The sequence below is a fragment of the Narcine bancroftii genome, chromosome 3 (assembly GCF_036971445.1).
Source record: "Narcine bancroftii isolate sNarBan1 chromosome 3, sNarBan1.hap1, whole genome shotgun sequence".
Classification (NCBI taxonomy): domain Eukaryota; kingdom Metazoa; phylum Chordata; class Chondrichthyes; order Torpediniformes; family Narcinidae; genus Narcine; species Narcine bancroftii.
In genome coordinates, this window is record NC_091471.1 from 97,431,711 (window position 1) to 97,447,750 (window position 16,040).

The following is a 16,040-nucleotide window of genomic DNA, read 5'->3' on the forward strand; positions in this document are numbered from 1 at the left end:
GGCATATTAATTGTGCTGCTCTATAATAAACCTTAAAGTTTGGTAGCTGTAAGCCCACTTGTTTGTAACATTCTGTTAATTTATCTAGCGCTATCTTCAGTTTCCCCCCTTTCCATAAGAATTTCCTTATTATTTTCTTTAGCTCTTGAAGAATTTCTCTGTTCGGTGAATTGGTAATGATTGAAATAGGTATTGTGTCCTTGGGAAGATATTCATTTTAATACAATTTACCCTTCCTATCAGTGTTAGTGGTAAGTCTTTCCAATGCTCTAAGTCGTCTTGTAATTTCTTCATTAATGGCTGATAATTTAATTTGTGTAGATGGCCTAGATTATTATCTAATTGTATACCTAGGTATCGAATTGCTTGTTTGCCATCTAAATGGTGATTCTTTTTAAACTTTGTGTACTCCACATTATTCATTGACATCACTTCACTTTTATTTACGTTGATCTTTTACCCCAATATTTCTCCATATTCCTTCAATTTCTTATGTAATTCTTTTATTGATATTTCTGGTTCTGTTAAGTATACTATGATGTCATCTGCAAATAAACTGATTTTATATTCCTTCTCTTTTATTTTTATCCCTCTTATTTTAGTTTCTGTTCTTATCAGTTCTGCCAGTGGTTCTATAGCTAATGTGAACAGTGAGGGAGATAGTGGACATCCCTGCCAAGTTGATCTGCTTAATTTAAATTGGTTAGATATATAGCCATTTACTGTCACTTTCGCCAATGGTCCCTTATATAATGCTTTAATCCAATTAATATATTTCTCTGGTAGGTTGAACCTCTGTAGTACTTTGAATAAATAATTCCATTCTACTCTGTCAAAGGCTTTCTCTGTGTCTAAGGCGACCGCCACTGTTGGCGTCTTGTTTCCTTTTACTGCATGGATTAAGTTAATGAACTTACAGATATTATCCGTTGTTCGTCTTTTCTTAATAAATCCAGTTTGATCTAGTTTTACTATTTTTGGTACACAATCGGCCAATCTGTTTGCTAATGGTTTAGCTATTATCTTATAATCTGTGTTGAGTAGAGATATTGGTCTATACGATGCTGGTGTTAGTGGATCTTTCCCTCTCTTTGGTATTACTGTAATTATTGCTGTTTTGCATGAATCTAGCATGTTTTGTGTTTCTTCAATCTGGTTCATTACTCCCAGGAGAGGAGGAATTAATAAGTTTTTAAATGTTTTATAGAATTTTATTTGGAGTCCATCCTCTCCCGGCATTTTATTGTTTGGTAGTTTTTTTTTTAATATATCCAGTATTTCCTCTGTTTCAAATGGTTTTATTAATTTATTTTGCTCCTCTTGCAATTTCGGTAATTCAATTTTAGCTATAAATTCATCTATTTTGTCTTCTTTCCCTTCATTCTCAGTTCAATATAGTTGCTCGTACAATTCCTTGAAGTTTTCATTGATCTCCGTTGGGTTATATGTAATTTGTTTGTCCTTTTTCCATGATGCCAATACCGTTCTTTTAGTTTGTTCTGTCTTAAGCTGCCAAGCTAGTATTTTGTGCATTTTTTTTCCTAGCTCATAATACTTCTGTTTTGTCTTCATTATGTTCTTCTCCACCTTATATGTTTGTAGTGTTTCATATTTTATTTTTTTGTCTGCCAATTCTCTTCTTTTTGTTGCATCTTCCCTTATTGCTAATTCTTTTTCTGTACTTGCTATTTTCCTTTTCAGCTGTTCTATTTCCCGATTGTAGTCGTTCTTCATCTTAGTTACATAACTTATTATCTGCTCTCTGATGAATGCTTTCATTGCATCCCATAGTATAAACTTATCTTTGATTGATTCTGTATTTATTTCAAAGTACATTTGAATTTGTCACTCAATGAATTCTCTAAAATCCTGACTTTTATGTAGCATGGAGTTTAATCTCCATCTATACATTCTCGGTGGGATGTCCTCCAGCTCTCTTGCCAATAACAGGGGTGAGTGATCCGATAACAATCTAGCTTTATATTCCATTTTCCTAACTCTCCCTTGAATGTGGGCTGACAACAGGAACAGGTCTATCCTTGAGTATGTTTTATGTCTACCTGAATAATATGAGTATTCCTTCTCCTTTGGGTGTTGTCTCCTCCATATATCCAAAAGTTGAATTTCCTGCATCGATTTAACCATAAATTTGGTTACTTTGTTCTTTCTGCTAGTCTTTTTTCCAATTTTATCCATCTTTGAGTCCAAATTAAGGTTAAAATCCCCTCCTATCAGTATATTCCCCTGTGTATCTGCAATCTTCAAAAAGATATCTTGCATAAATTTTTGATCTTCTTCATTAGGTAATAAACATTGAGCAAATTCCAAAATTCTGAATATATCTGACACTTTATCATTACATACCTCCCTGCTGGATCTATTATTTCCTCCTCTATTTTGATTGGTACATTTTTATTGATTAATATGGCTACACCTCTGGCTTTTGAATTATATGATGCTGCCATTACATGCCCTACCCAATCTCTCCTTAATTTCTTATGTTCCACTTCAGTTAGATGTGTTTCCTGCACGAATGCTATATCAATTTTTTTCTTTCTTCAATAAATTTAACAGCTTCTTCCTTTTGATTTGGTTATGTATTCCGTTAATATTTATAGTCATGTAGTTCAACATGGCCATTTCATACTTTGTTTACTTCTCATTTCCGCTTCCTCTTCACCACCTTATCCATTTCTGTTTTCTTTTTTTGAACACACTGTAAGACAACACTTCTAAAACATAAAATATTTCCTCTATTCCCACATCTAAAATTCCCTTAACCCCAAGTGTTCCCCTCCCCGCCTCTCTGAGTTGCCCCTTGTCGGGCAACCACATCTCCCCTCTCCATTTGGATTGTGAACCCACTCGCAAGCGTCAACTGATTTCGCAGTGACTGTTATTCTCTCCCACCCAGCCCCCTCCAGATAAAATATTTATCTTCACATATAACAAAGCTCACCCTCTTAATTCCCCCCTTACTTCCTTTCTTCCCTTCTTCCCCTTCTAAGTTCTTACTTATACTTTATTTTTCTTCTTTATATGAAGTTTGTCATCATTCTTGTTCTTGTTACATCTCTTCATCTCTCCGTCTGTTTTGCAGGCATCCTGCAAATTCTCGTGCTTTCTCCGGATTCGAGAAAAGTCTGCTTTGCTGCCCCAGGATAACTATTTTAAGCATCGCTGGATATCTTAATATAAATTTATAGCCTTTCTTCTATAGGATCGATTTTGCTGCATTAAACTCTTTCCTCTTCTTCAGGAGCTCAAAACTTATGTCTGGGTAGAAAAAAAAATTTTGACTTTTGTATTCCAGTGGCTTTATGTCTTCTCTTATTTTTTTCATTGCCTTCTCCAATATATTTTCTCTTGTTGTATATCTCAGGAATTTTACTAGAATGGATCTTGGTTTTTGTTGTGGCTGTGGTTTAGGGGCTAATGCTCTGTGTGCCCTTTTCCATTCCTTCCTGTAATTCTGGCATTCCTAGGACCCTGGGGATCCATTCTTTTATAAATTCTTTCATATCTTTGCCTTCTTCATCTTCCTTAAGGCCCACTATCTTTATATTGTTTCTCCTATTATAGTTTTCCATTATATCCATCTTCTGAGCTAACAACTCCTGTGTTTCTTTAATTTTTTTATCAGTTTCTTCCAATTTTCTTTTTAAGTCATTCACTTCCATTTCTATGGCTGTTTCTCGTTCTTCCACCTTGTCTACTCTTTTCCCTATTTCTGTCATGACCATCTCTAGTCTACTCACTTTTCCTTCTGTACCTTTTATTCTTCTTTTTATTTCATTAAATTCCCATGTCTGCCATTCTTTTACTGCTTCCATATATTCTTCAAAAAATTTCCTATCTATGTATAGTCCATTCCCTTTATCTTTTATTTCTCTGTGCAGAGCTTGATGTTCTCCCTCCTCTTCCCCCGAGTCCACTCCAGGACCTGTGTCCTCTACCTTTCTTCCTTGTATCTGTGTCTGTTCTGGCTTTCTTGTTGGGCTTTTTATCTCAGTTTGCTGGGTTTTTTTTAATGGTATCTTGATGTGGGTCCTCTTCCTCTGGGCTACTGAGTCTCTGATTTCCTTTTTTTCATTCTCCTCCCTCCCGTTCCCATTATTTTCTGTATCTTCCTGCTGGGAGCCCTGCTGTTTGGTCTTACTTGGCTGGACCCCCCTCCCATCGGTGTTGTCTTTGTCGTGCGCATCGCGATGACTACAAGCCGTCTTTGTAGTCCTGCGCTCGGTGGGTCTCGACCCTTTGGGGTTTCCACTGACCTTGGGGAGTGAGCTCCTCTCTCCACGGCGGGTCCCTGCTTCTTCGTACAGGTAAGGCCTTCACCTTTCTCTTCTGACGTCTTTCCTTCTTCTTTTCTTCCCGTTGTTTTTGGCTTTTCTTTCTTTGGTGCCATTTCCTCCACACCTTTATTTTTTATTTGTTGTGGTTTGTGTGTCTGTGGCTTTGCTTTTTCTTTACTTTTTTCCTTCTTTTCTGGAGAGGGCTGGTATTCTCCTACTGGCCACTACTCCATCACGTGACTCCTCCCCGTTGTGGTGAAGTGCTCTCAGATTTAGGGAGTAATACAGGCATAGTGATCATCTAACTAAATTATCAATAGCCTTTCCATTTCAATAATTAAACCACTGTGCTGCTTAATAATAGCTTTCATTGGAATAGGGCCTTTCACAAGCTCCATTAGTCTCACTTTATCCTTTAAAATTGTTCCAATCATTAACTGATTGTAGCCTAACACTATTCCAATGACTGATGGTGTTTTACCTCTTTGCAATCATTTTATTATTTCCACTTTATTTTCCATGGTGATCGTTTTCCTTTTCTTCACCAGCACTTGTATGGGATTTATGGTTTGTAGGCATGGTTACAGGAGAAAATTTAAAGACAAACACAAAGTTACACACTCAAGACAGAGTGAACAGAAATATGGTTTGCCTTAAAATGCCAGGCTGAAGCCATGCGTGGTCTATTCGTAAGTATGAGTTGTCCATAAGTCGGACGTTCTTAACCCGGGGACTTACTGTAGTGTTTTGTCCAGATGGTACGGGAAGGTTCATGAGTCTGGTCGCTGCTGAAAGAAAAAAAATCCATACTTCAATCAAAAGTGCTGGATTGCAGATTTTGTGAGAATAAAACACCATGAACATCAATAACAGAGGCTCAATTTTTTTAAAAATTGCGGCAAATCGTCCGATATGGCTGAAAGTATAGAGCTGAGCCAGAACTATCTGACCTCTCGAGATCCCAAAAGTTTTATTGTCCAACCCAATGTCATCACCCATATTGAAGGAGATGGGGTTAGAGGTGCTGACCTTACCCTAAAAATAATCTCCTCTGAGGCCTGAGTGCTAGTTTGTCCCTGACAACAGTCAGAATTGGCAGTGTCAAATTAGCAGTTCACCATCCTGGACAGGGGTGAGAAGACATTTCTTTACTTAGTGGGTCATGGATCTTTGAGATTCTTTACCCAAACATATATTCAAGGAAGAGATTGGTAGTTTATATCAGGGAGCTTATATCGGCTTGCTTCTGAACTGGAAGTTGAATAATATCCTTCCTAGTGTTGCTCCAAGGGGTTTAAACTAGAATTGCAAGGGGATGGGAACCAGAGTGGAGGAGGAAAAAGATGATTTGAAGACTGCATGTAAAATCAAAGGGCTGTATGTGGTGGAAATATTCACAGGTGCAACTATTTCAATGCAAGAAGTATTGTAGGAAAAGTAAAAGAGCTTAGACTGTGGGTTGGCAAGAGGAATTATGACATTGTGACCATTATTGAAACTTAATTGCTGGAGACGCAGGTCTGGAGGCTCATTATTCCGGACTTCCATTGTTCACACAAGATAGAATGGGAGGAATGAAAAGGGAGGAGTAGCATTACTCATCAGGGAAAATATCACAGCTGTGCTCAGACAGGACAAATCAGAGGGCTCATCTTCTGAGTGGAGTTGAGAAATAGGTAAGACATGATTACATGATTGGTGTTTTAATATTGACTGCCCAATAGGCAGCAAAAATTGGAGGGGCAAATCTGTAGAGAGATAGCAGGCAACTGCAGGAAACAAGGTTGTGATAGTAGGGGGATTTTAACTTTCTGATATTGACTGGGTCTCCCATACAGGGCTGGATGACTTGGAGTTTGTTAAATGTGCTCAAGAACGTTTTCTAATTTAATATATAATAGTGCCAATGAGAGAAAGTGCAATACTGGATTTGCTATTTAGGGAATGAGGTGGGATAGGCGACAGAACTATGTGTAGGGTAACATTTTTATCCAGTGATCATAATGCCATTAGTTTCAAGCTAATTATGGAGAAAGATAGTTGGTCTGGCAGACTAGACAATGTGTAAAACAAGTATCCACCCTTACAAACCTTCTCCTAATGCTCCCCTATTGATGTGCTCATCTGATTTTTATGGGAATGGATGGCTTGAGTGGAATCCACTCATGGCCAGCTGGTACTGTGAATTTACATTCTCTCTCGCCTGATCACAGTCCATTAGACCACCAAAAATAAAGCTCATCTTTATAAACCAACTCCACATCACTCTAACCTTTCCCAACCTCACTGAACATAACCCTCTTTTTTTTTAATTATATCTTTGTGCCTAACCTAGAGTCTTTGCATGTCCTTAAAGTACCAGCTTCCACCACCATCTCCAGCGATAAATTCCAGGCACCCACCACTCACTGTGTAAAAACATACCTCTAATATCTTCCCTAAAAACATTGCCACCTTGGGAACAAGGTGCTTCTAATAATCTTATAACAATACAAATGGAAACAATGTCAATCAACACAGGCGCGCCTTAAGGATGGGTGCTCTACTCACTAAACATCCATGACTGTGCAGCCAGGCTCAATTCCATTGCTATCTACAAGTTTGGCGATGACACCACAGTTGTCGGCAGTATCACAAACAGCAATAAGGAAGTATATAGGAGGGGGATAGATCAGCTCGTTGAGTGGTGTCACACCAACAACCTTGAACTCAGCATTATCAAAACCAAGGAGATGATTGTGGACTTCAGGAGGAAGTCAGGAGAACATGATCCAGTCCTCATCGAGGCTAAGTAGTGAAGAGGATCAAGAACTTCAAATTCTGGGTGTGAACATCAAGGATCCTTCATGTTAATGGAATCACAAAGAAGGCTCACCAGTGGCTATACTTTGTGAGGAGTTTGCGGAGATTCAGTATGTCACTGAAAACTCTTGAAAACTTCTACAAGTGTACCATGAAGAGCATTCTGGCAGGTTGCATCACTGTCTGGTATGAAGGTGCCAAAGCGCAGGGCAGAAAAAAATCTCCAGAGTTTGGTTAACTTGACCTATAACATAATGGGCATGTCTTCACTCCACCAAGGACATCTACAAGAGGCGGAATCTTTAGAAAACAACCTCTATCCTCAAGGATGCCCACCACCCAGATCATTCCCTCTTCACTCTACTACCTTTGGGGAAAAAGGTACAGGAGCCTTAAGACAGGCACTCAGCAGCACAAGGGCAGCTCCTCTCCCTCTGCCATCAGATTCCTAAATGATCAATGAACCACAGACACTGCTTTACTTTGCCTTTTTCTTGTACTACTTTTGAAATTTATTTTGTAAGGTGGTTTATATAAATTCTTGCACCGTGATGCTGCAAAACAAATTTTGTGGCATGTTCATGACAATAAATTTTAATTCTGATTCTGAACTTCTGTTAAATTGTCTCTCATCCTCCTTCATTCTACAGAGAAAAGTCCTGGATTGGTCAAATTTTCTTCATAAGACATGTTCTCCAATCCTGGCAACATCCTGGTAAATCTCCTCTGCATCCTTTCTAAAGCTTCCACCTCTTTCTTATAATGTGGTGACCAAAGTTGAATGCAATACTCATAAGTGTGCACTCACCAGGGATTCATAGACCACATTATCTCATGGCTCATGAACTCAATCCCTTGACTAATTAAAGCCATCACACCATCAGCTTTCTTCACTACCTCATCAAGGCACAGCAACCTTGAAAGATCTATGGACCTGGACCCCAGATCCCTCTGTTCCTCTGCACTGCTTAGAATTATGCCATTAATCACATACTCCATCTTTAAGCTACACATTCCAAATTGTGTGACTTCACTCTTTCCTGGTTTGAGCACCATCTGCCTCTCCTCAATGCATCCCTGCATCCTATCTATATCCCATTATAACATTCAACAACCATCTCCATTCTCTACCACATATCCTACCTTTGTTTAATCCACAAACATATTGAGCCATTTCTTCATCCAAATCATTTATTATAATCACAAAGAAAATGTGTTTCAGACCAGACCCCTTCAGAATACCACCAGTTCCCAATCTTCAGGTAGAATATGTTCCATCAAGTACCTCCCTCTGCCTTCTCTGGGCATGCCAATTATGAATCCATGCAGCCAAACTTTCATGGATCCAATGCCTCACGACTTTCTGAATGAGCCAACCATGGGAAACCTTGTCAAAAGCCTTACAAATTCATTTGCACCATATCCATTGCCCTACCTACACTAAGTTCTTTGTTGCCTTCTCAAATACTTAATGAGGTTCATGATACATGGTGTGCCCCTCACAAAGCCTTGTTGACTATTCCTAATAAGACTTTTCATCTCTAAATGCTCAAAAATCCTGTTCCAATGAATCCTCTCCATTAGGTTGCCCACCACTGACATAAGATTTTCCGAAATAACTTTCTTGAATAACAGAAGTCCATTTATTATCCCCTAATCCTTCAGTACCATTCCTGTGGTCACAGAGAATGCAAAGATCATCATCAATGCCCCAGCAATCCCTTCCCTCACTTCTGCAAGTAACCTAAGGTATATCCAGTCCTGTCCTCAGCACGCTTCTATCAGAATGCCTTTAAAAATAAACTCTAGCATTGCTTTTTGCCAAAGTTGCATGGCGACTCTTTGCATGCAGTTCCAACATACTCAGACGAATTATTACATACATGTTGTACCTCTCTTATCCGGCACTCTCTGGTCCGTCAACCCCCATGGTCTGGTACGTTCGAATCTGTCGCTATTAGTAGAAACTGCTTATAGACAGTGTGAAATTAAACCTTGTCCCGATTGCTGGCACTATGAAGATACTGTGCTAATTGATGTGCTAACTATTATTTCCTGTTACAAGTTTTTTTTCTACCATTGATATGTTTATATAGGGGGTTCCCTTAGGGATCCATTTTTTTTTCTCCGTCATTTTCTGTGGTCCAGCAATGGCCAGGTCCCAGTGTCACCAGAACTCTTACAACTCAAACCACAGCCACTTGAAACAATTTACCTGTGAATAATGGTGTACTGAGAACGCTAGGAAATCTTGTGATTTTCAGGAATGGCAAATTCCATTGACTGTGGGAGTTTCAAAGAGCCAGCATATGGGCAAATTTAAACACTACAGGAGTTGGGAGCAGCTGACGCACAAGGTAATTTAAATACCACAGGAGATTCAAACAGGCAGCGCACGGATCATTTCAACAGCTTGGGTGTTACGAGCAGCTGGCCCATGGGCCATTTAAAGAAAACCAGACCAAGAGGAAGCAGAAGGCCTATAGGCCAGGCTAAGATGTCAGCCCCTGAGGCCATCCTCCTGGCCAATTACAATCTTTGGAAAACAAACTAGATTAACTCAGAGCCAGATTACAGCATCAGAGGGGCATCACAAAGTGCTGTGTGATGTGCTTCATAGAAACTTGGCTAACTGAGGGGATTCCAGACACGGCACTAGAGTTCCTGAGCTTCACCCTTCACCTCGCTGACTGGGCACCGGTGTCAGGAAAATCTAGGGGAGGTGGTGTTTATGTCATCATTGATTCATCACAATGCACAAACATGATAGTCATGACCCAGTCCTACTTCCCAGATCTAGAACATCAGTGATCAACTGCCACCCATTCTATTTGCCAGAGGAGTTCGCCATCATCATCCCGGTCTCAGGGTACATTCCACCTCATCAGGCTGAGCATTGTGATCAGGAGCCAGAAGACAGGATGCCCTCTGGATATTATAGAGGATTTCAATCAAGCCAACCTGAAGAAGTCTCTAACGAACTACCACACTTGACCACCCCTGCACCACCATGAAGAACACCGACCGAGCCTTCTCATGACCACAGTTAGGCAAGTCCAATCACCTGGCTGCACTGCTACTCCTAGTGTATAAGCAGCGAATGAAAACTACAGGACCAATGATAAAGACGATGAAAGTATGGGCAAGGAGAAGGGCACCTGCAGGAATGCTTTGAATCGGTGGATTGGACCATATTCAAAGACTAACACTTAGACCTAAATGAATATACAACAAGTGTCAGCAACTTCATTAAGACCTACATGAAAGAGTATGTGCCCATATGCACATTCTGGGAGTTCCCCAACCAGAAGACTTGGATGAATCAGAATATTTGCAATCAGATAAGGGTGAGATCAAGGCCCTTTAAGGCTGATGATCCAGATCTCTACAAGAACACCATAAATGGTTGTGATGCTTCCCTACCTGATGAGCTGAAGTCCTTCTGTTATGTCTCTTGCATTACTTGGGAGGCTTCCTAAATTACTTAGAGATGCAAGATTCAAATAATAAAAGAGAGTTTACTTACTGATGCCTTCCACCATCTCAGGAAACTGTTCACACACCTCATATACCTATGCCCCACAGTGGTGCCCTACATTTACTATAGTGAAAAGGGTGTATTCTTAGACAGTTACAAAATGGTTCACGTTATCCTGACTATATAACATCCCTCCTTCTCAAGATAAAGAAAAATGTAGTGTTCTTTATCACTTACAACTTAAGTAACAGATCTTGTACACTAGATTTTTAAATAGTTCTTATCGATATCAAACTGGCGGCAGTATGTTCCTTCACCATCTTGTGGATTTGGCTGCGACCGTTGGGCTCTGTGTTGTTGTTCCATGTGTAGGTGATGTAGCTTGTTGTGCTTCACCTGACAACTGCTGTGTTAATGTTTCAGTATTAGTGGTTGTGGTCTCTTCACTTGATACTGATGCTGCAGGCTTTGCTGGTATTAAAGCTTTCTGCTTCATCACATCTTGTGTCAGCCGGATATGAATTCTGTTCCTCCTCAGCTGATTGCCAAAGTCTGTCTCGACAATGTATGATCTTGTTGTCTCAGCTTCTCTGATGACCTTTGCTGAGATCCATGTTTTCAACATCGGCTTTTGAATATGCACATGCTGCCCTTTGAAGAGTTCTGGCAATATTTGTACGTGTTTGTTATAATACTGGTGTCCTTCTTCTTGTGTGACAGCCAGTCTTCTTCTGTTTTTTCTCCTGGTCTTCTGGAGGGTGTATTTTGCTTGGGAGAGTTGTTTCATATCTCCTGCCATTTAGAAGTTCTGCCAGGAACCATGTCAGCCCTTAAAGGTGTTGCTCGTAATGATGGAAGAGCTAGGTATGGGTCTTCTTTTGTTTCGCGACACTTTTCTAATGTGCGTTTCACAGATTGCACTTGTCTTTCAATGAACCCATGACCTTTGGGGTAGTATGGGGATGATGTAGTGATAACAAACCCATACTCTGGAGCCAGCTTTCTGAATTCTTGTGACGTGAACTGTGTTCCATTGTCACATATTATTTACTCACATATTCCATGTTCAGCAAGGAGCGCTCTCCTTTCTGAGGTGATAGTTAATACTCTCAGGTCTTTCACCCTTTTGACAAATGGAAACTGAGTAGTAACAGGCTACTATTATAAATCACTCTTGCTTCTCAGTGAACAAGTCTGCTCCCATTGTGTGCCATGGCCTGACAGGTACTTCTGTGGAAATCATTTCCTCTTTTTTTTGTGTGTGTCTGTTGATCTTTTTGGATATCTTCTTCGTCTGGATCCCATAATTGACAGAGATCAACTGCAACTCCCGGCAGCTATCCAGACCTAGAATTGCTGGTCTGTCTGCATCTACCACATCAAACGCAAAAAAGATGTTCTTTCCCTTATCGCAGCCATTAATCCTAGCTCTCCCTAGCTGTTTGATCATGGGTCCACCATAGGTCATTAATGTGACATTTGCTGTTTCCAATTCACTGTCTTTTGCATACCCTTTTATTATGCTCTCTGAGTGGAAGGACATTGCTTTGTGATCCAGTATCCAGTATCCAGGTTAAATATCGTAGGCTTGTTCTGGATTGTGATCTGTATTTGGATCCTTGTGTGCAACTCGCTTCCTTCTTTCATCTCATCTGACATCTCGTGAAGGTGTATGGATTCCATGTCCAGTATCTGTGTGTTGGAGTTCTCATTGTTGTTTCCTTTTATGTGGTGCATCTTCTTTTTGTCTTTTTCCTTCACTGGTATAACTGTTTCCTTCATACCAGACCATCTTCTCCCAGTGGTTTGCTTTTCCACAGGCTCTACATTCAGACCCATATGTGGAGCATTTGTTTCAGTCATTGAAAGGGTGTTGTCTGCCACACTTCCTGCATGCCCGCAGAACCGCGCCGGTGCACTGTGCACCCGCTTGGCCCGCTACAAGCGTTTAATTCTACGATTAGATCTTGGTTCAAGATTAGAAGCAAACTTTGAAAATATCTGCTCTGGATCATTTTATCCACCTCTCTAAGCTCCCAGCTATTAAGTAAATCAAGGCCTTGCTCCCCTGTCCAGAGAAGTATATAACTGACCTTCTCCTTTGCTGTTGCATTTTTAAAATAGCTCTTGAATGCTAAATCGAACTTCTGCTGAAACTTTATAAACAATTCAATAATGTCTTCAGCCTTCCAGTCCATCACTGGGTGAACTGCCGTTACTCCAGCCAACTTCCAGTAACATTTTTTTCTCTTCTTCCCCTTCATATTTCAGTGATTTACAATCAATTATATGGCTTTATTCTTGTTCTTATACCGCTGCCACCATGTTATGTCTCTGTGTTACTTGGGAGGCTTCTTAAATAACTTAGAGATGCAAGATTCAAATAACAAAAGAGATTTTACTTATTGATGTCTTCCACCATCTCAGGAAACTGTTCACACACACTCATATGCCCCACAGTAATGCACTACAGTTACTACAGTGAGAAGGGTGTAATCTTATGCAGTTACAAAATAGTTCACATTATCCTGACTATATAACACCATCTTGCTCGTTTTGAGAAGGAGACTTCAACAGTGCCTCTGCAAAGGTTGATAACCCTGTGGTAATTGTCTCTCAGGCCAGTGTCAGAACTTCATTCAAGAGAGTGAGCATCAGGCCCTGAAGGTGTACCTGACAGGGTACTGAAAATCTGAGTCAATGAACCAGCCAGAGAGTTCACAGATATTTTCAATCTCTCACTGCTGCAGTCAAAGGTTCGTATTTGCTTCAAAAGGGCAGCCATCTTTCTGGTGCCCAAGAAGAACAGAGTGAGTTGCCTCAATGATTATTGCCCAAGTAGCACTCACATCTACTATATAAAATGCTTTGAAAGGTTGGTCATGGCCACAATTAACAGATACCTGAGTAAATGTCTGGACCCACTGCAAGTTGCCTACCTTCATCATCACTCCATAGCTGACACAATATCAGTGGCTCTCCACTCAGCTTGACAACAGCAACTCATACATCAGAACCATAATCTGTTGGAGAACTCAATGGGTTCAGCACGTCAGTGGGAGAAAAAGAATGATCGATATTTTGGGTCATAGCCCTTCATCTAGACATGATCACCAGCACTAGAGCTCCATACACAGGACAAGTAAGCAAAGGAATAAATAGGTAGCAGGGACCACATAACCACACTGACAGTATTTCTGCAATACTGATACAATGAGGGTAGGATATGAATATGGTTCTCCTTTTGCAAGAAATGAGATGACACACTTGGTATGAATTAAGGTGTATTTATGAGGCAGAATTGGGACAGCAAAAATTAGGGACAGATGTTCTCAGGAAAATGGGCATCAGACATGTGTAGGATGTTCAGGGGACACTTGCATCAGTTTTTTTTTGCCACTTTGGCCTGTTAAACAAAAAGTAACGTAGGTCAATATCACATTGCTTCACTTGAAATTATGACACTGTCTATGTCAAGGGGTGAAGGGAGGGATTGTGGTGATACAACCATTACACTGGCTGTACTCCTACCAGCCTACAGCAGGGGGCAACTACTGTACCTGCAGGTAGAAAACCTGGGAGGCTGGCCCCACCTGTCTCCTGACAATCACCGGCCCATATAAATACTCGAGTTGGCCCCTTTGGAGACAGTCAGACACGTGGAGCCAGGAATATACAGAAACCTGGTGTGTTCAAGTTTAAGCTAATTAAAGCCTGTTGTACAGTCTGTGGACTTTGCGTCAGAATTATTTGTGCAGCAGCGCTCACAGGGATGGAGGGAAGTTCTGGCTGTCTCTATAATTAAATTGGTGGTGAGTGACCTTAGTGTTGCAGCCTCAAGAAGTGCGTGCAATATCAAGTGTAGCCTATAGCAGACTCAGCTTTGCATATCTTCTGAGTCTATAATACTTTTTCCTGCATGGTTGCATTTTTAGTCCCAGAATCTGTCAGATAGTCATGGATGTTCTCCAAGACCTCTTCTATGTCCATCTTACACAAAAACCATTTGTTGCCCAGAAGTGGGCAGCGTCACTACTTCCTAGAGATTGAACTAAAACCTTAAAAAAAAGCTGAAAAGTTAGGTAATTTATAAATTAGGATTGTGAATAGGTGAGATTATAAAATAGGGAAAAATGGTTAACATAGCTATTAGTGCAATGGTTAGCAGGACAGTTAATGTAGAATTTAGCTCAATGCTACCACAGCATAAATTACCTCTGTAGCCGACTGCTACAAAGAAACACATACACTCGCAGTGTGGAAGGTTAAGTTCTGAGATTTATTGAAGCTGGAAAGGCTCCTTTTATACAGTTGGAGTTCCGGCCATTTGTTTGATGGCTGACATCAGCTGCATGAATAACAAAATAGCGGGTGGGAACATTCTTGTATGTGACTACCCTTCTTCCCCAGCCTGTTATTGATCTGTTAGCAAGGCAGCTTAGCCAGCGCCATTTTAGGGCTGCTGGTTTTGTACAGCTCCAGCTTTCAACCACACTAGTTTGCTGTGTTAAGGAACGTGTTACAGCGTGTTATGCTGTTGTTTACTACCGCGCGCCCCGTGCGATGTGCCGGCTCGATCTCCGTGGTGGTGGGCTGCCACACATGGTTCAAATACAGTGCAATCTGTAAGGCATTTGTGCATTCTCCCCGTGGCCTGTGTAAGTTTTCTCTGGGTGCTCCAGTATCCTCCCACCCTTTAAAATGTACGGGAGTTGATTGGTGAATTGGATGTAATTGGGTGTCACGGCTTTCCTGAGTCAGAGGGGCTTCTACTGTGCTGAATCATTACAAAAATTTATCAAAGTTGAATAAGAAGTCTCAAAATCTGCTTCAGCAACTTTCTTAACTCAAACTGCATGAACAAGAACTCAAACATAGTGTTTATCGACTTATTCACAGAAATACCTTCCGAGTGAGGCCAGAACCATTTAATTTGCATTCCAGTTCTTCTTGACTTTAACGACGTGCAATAAAAATTACATCCCGACTATTTCAGAATAAACCTTTTTCAAAGGGATGAATGCCAAAAATTGGATTTGGTGGGGGCCATTGATCATGCAGAATTGCACATGAAAGCAATTTAACCCAGGCTAGATTGTACTCCTGATCAGTTCTGGATGAAATTATGTCCATTGGGAAATTCACCCAAGCGCATTTGTGTGCAATTGACCCAGTGCATCTGATGTTTTCTAGCATTACTTGTGTTGCTAATGAAGTCACATGCCTTGCCTCTCCTCCCTTGTCAGCATGAATTGGAGTGCAGCTGGCTACCTTTGAACAGTTGAAGAAGCACAATACACTCAGATTGCCAATGAGATATAAACATCTTTCTAATATGGATGTCCTGTGCTCATCACCAGGTGACCTCAAATTTTGGGGTTCAGGTTGTTCCTTCAATGGATGAAGCCAGTGCTGTGAATGGCAGAGTTTTAAGCTGAGATGTTCATTCTACATTAACAGTGGCA

General features: G+C 40.5%; 1 protein-coding gene and 1 long non-coding RNA gene across 4 annotated transcripts in view; one reads left to right on the plus strand and one right to left on the minus strand.

Moving 5' to 3' along the window:
- Nucleotides 1–9,786, minus strand: part of LOC138757380 (uncharacterized) — a 42,096-nt gene extending 32,310 nt beyond the window's left edge. For all 3 annotated transcript variants that reach the window (XR_011353553.1, XR_011353552.1, XR_011353554.1), the window contains exons 1-2: nt 9,313–9,786; nt 5,034–5,083 (exon numbers count right to left, since the gene is read on the minus strand). This is a non-coding gene — a long non-coding RNA (uncharacterized lncRNA). The remainder of the gene's footprint in view (nt 1–5,033; nt 5,084–9,312) is intronic.
- Nucleotides 1–16,040, plus strand: part of LOC138757379 (zeta-sarcoglycan) — a 596,661-nt gene that overhangs the window by 349,228 nt on the left and 231,393 nt on the right. The window lies entirely within an intron of this gene.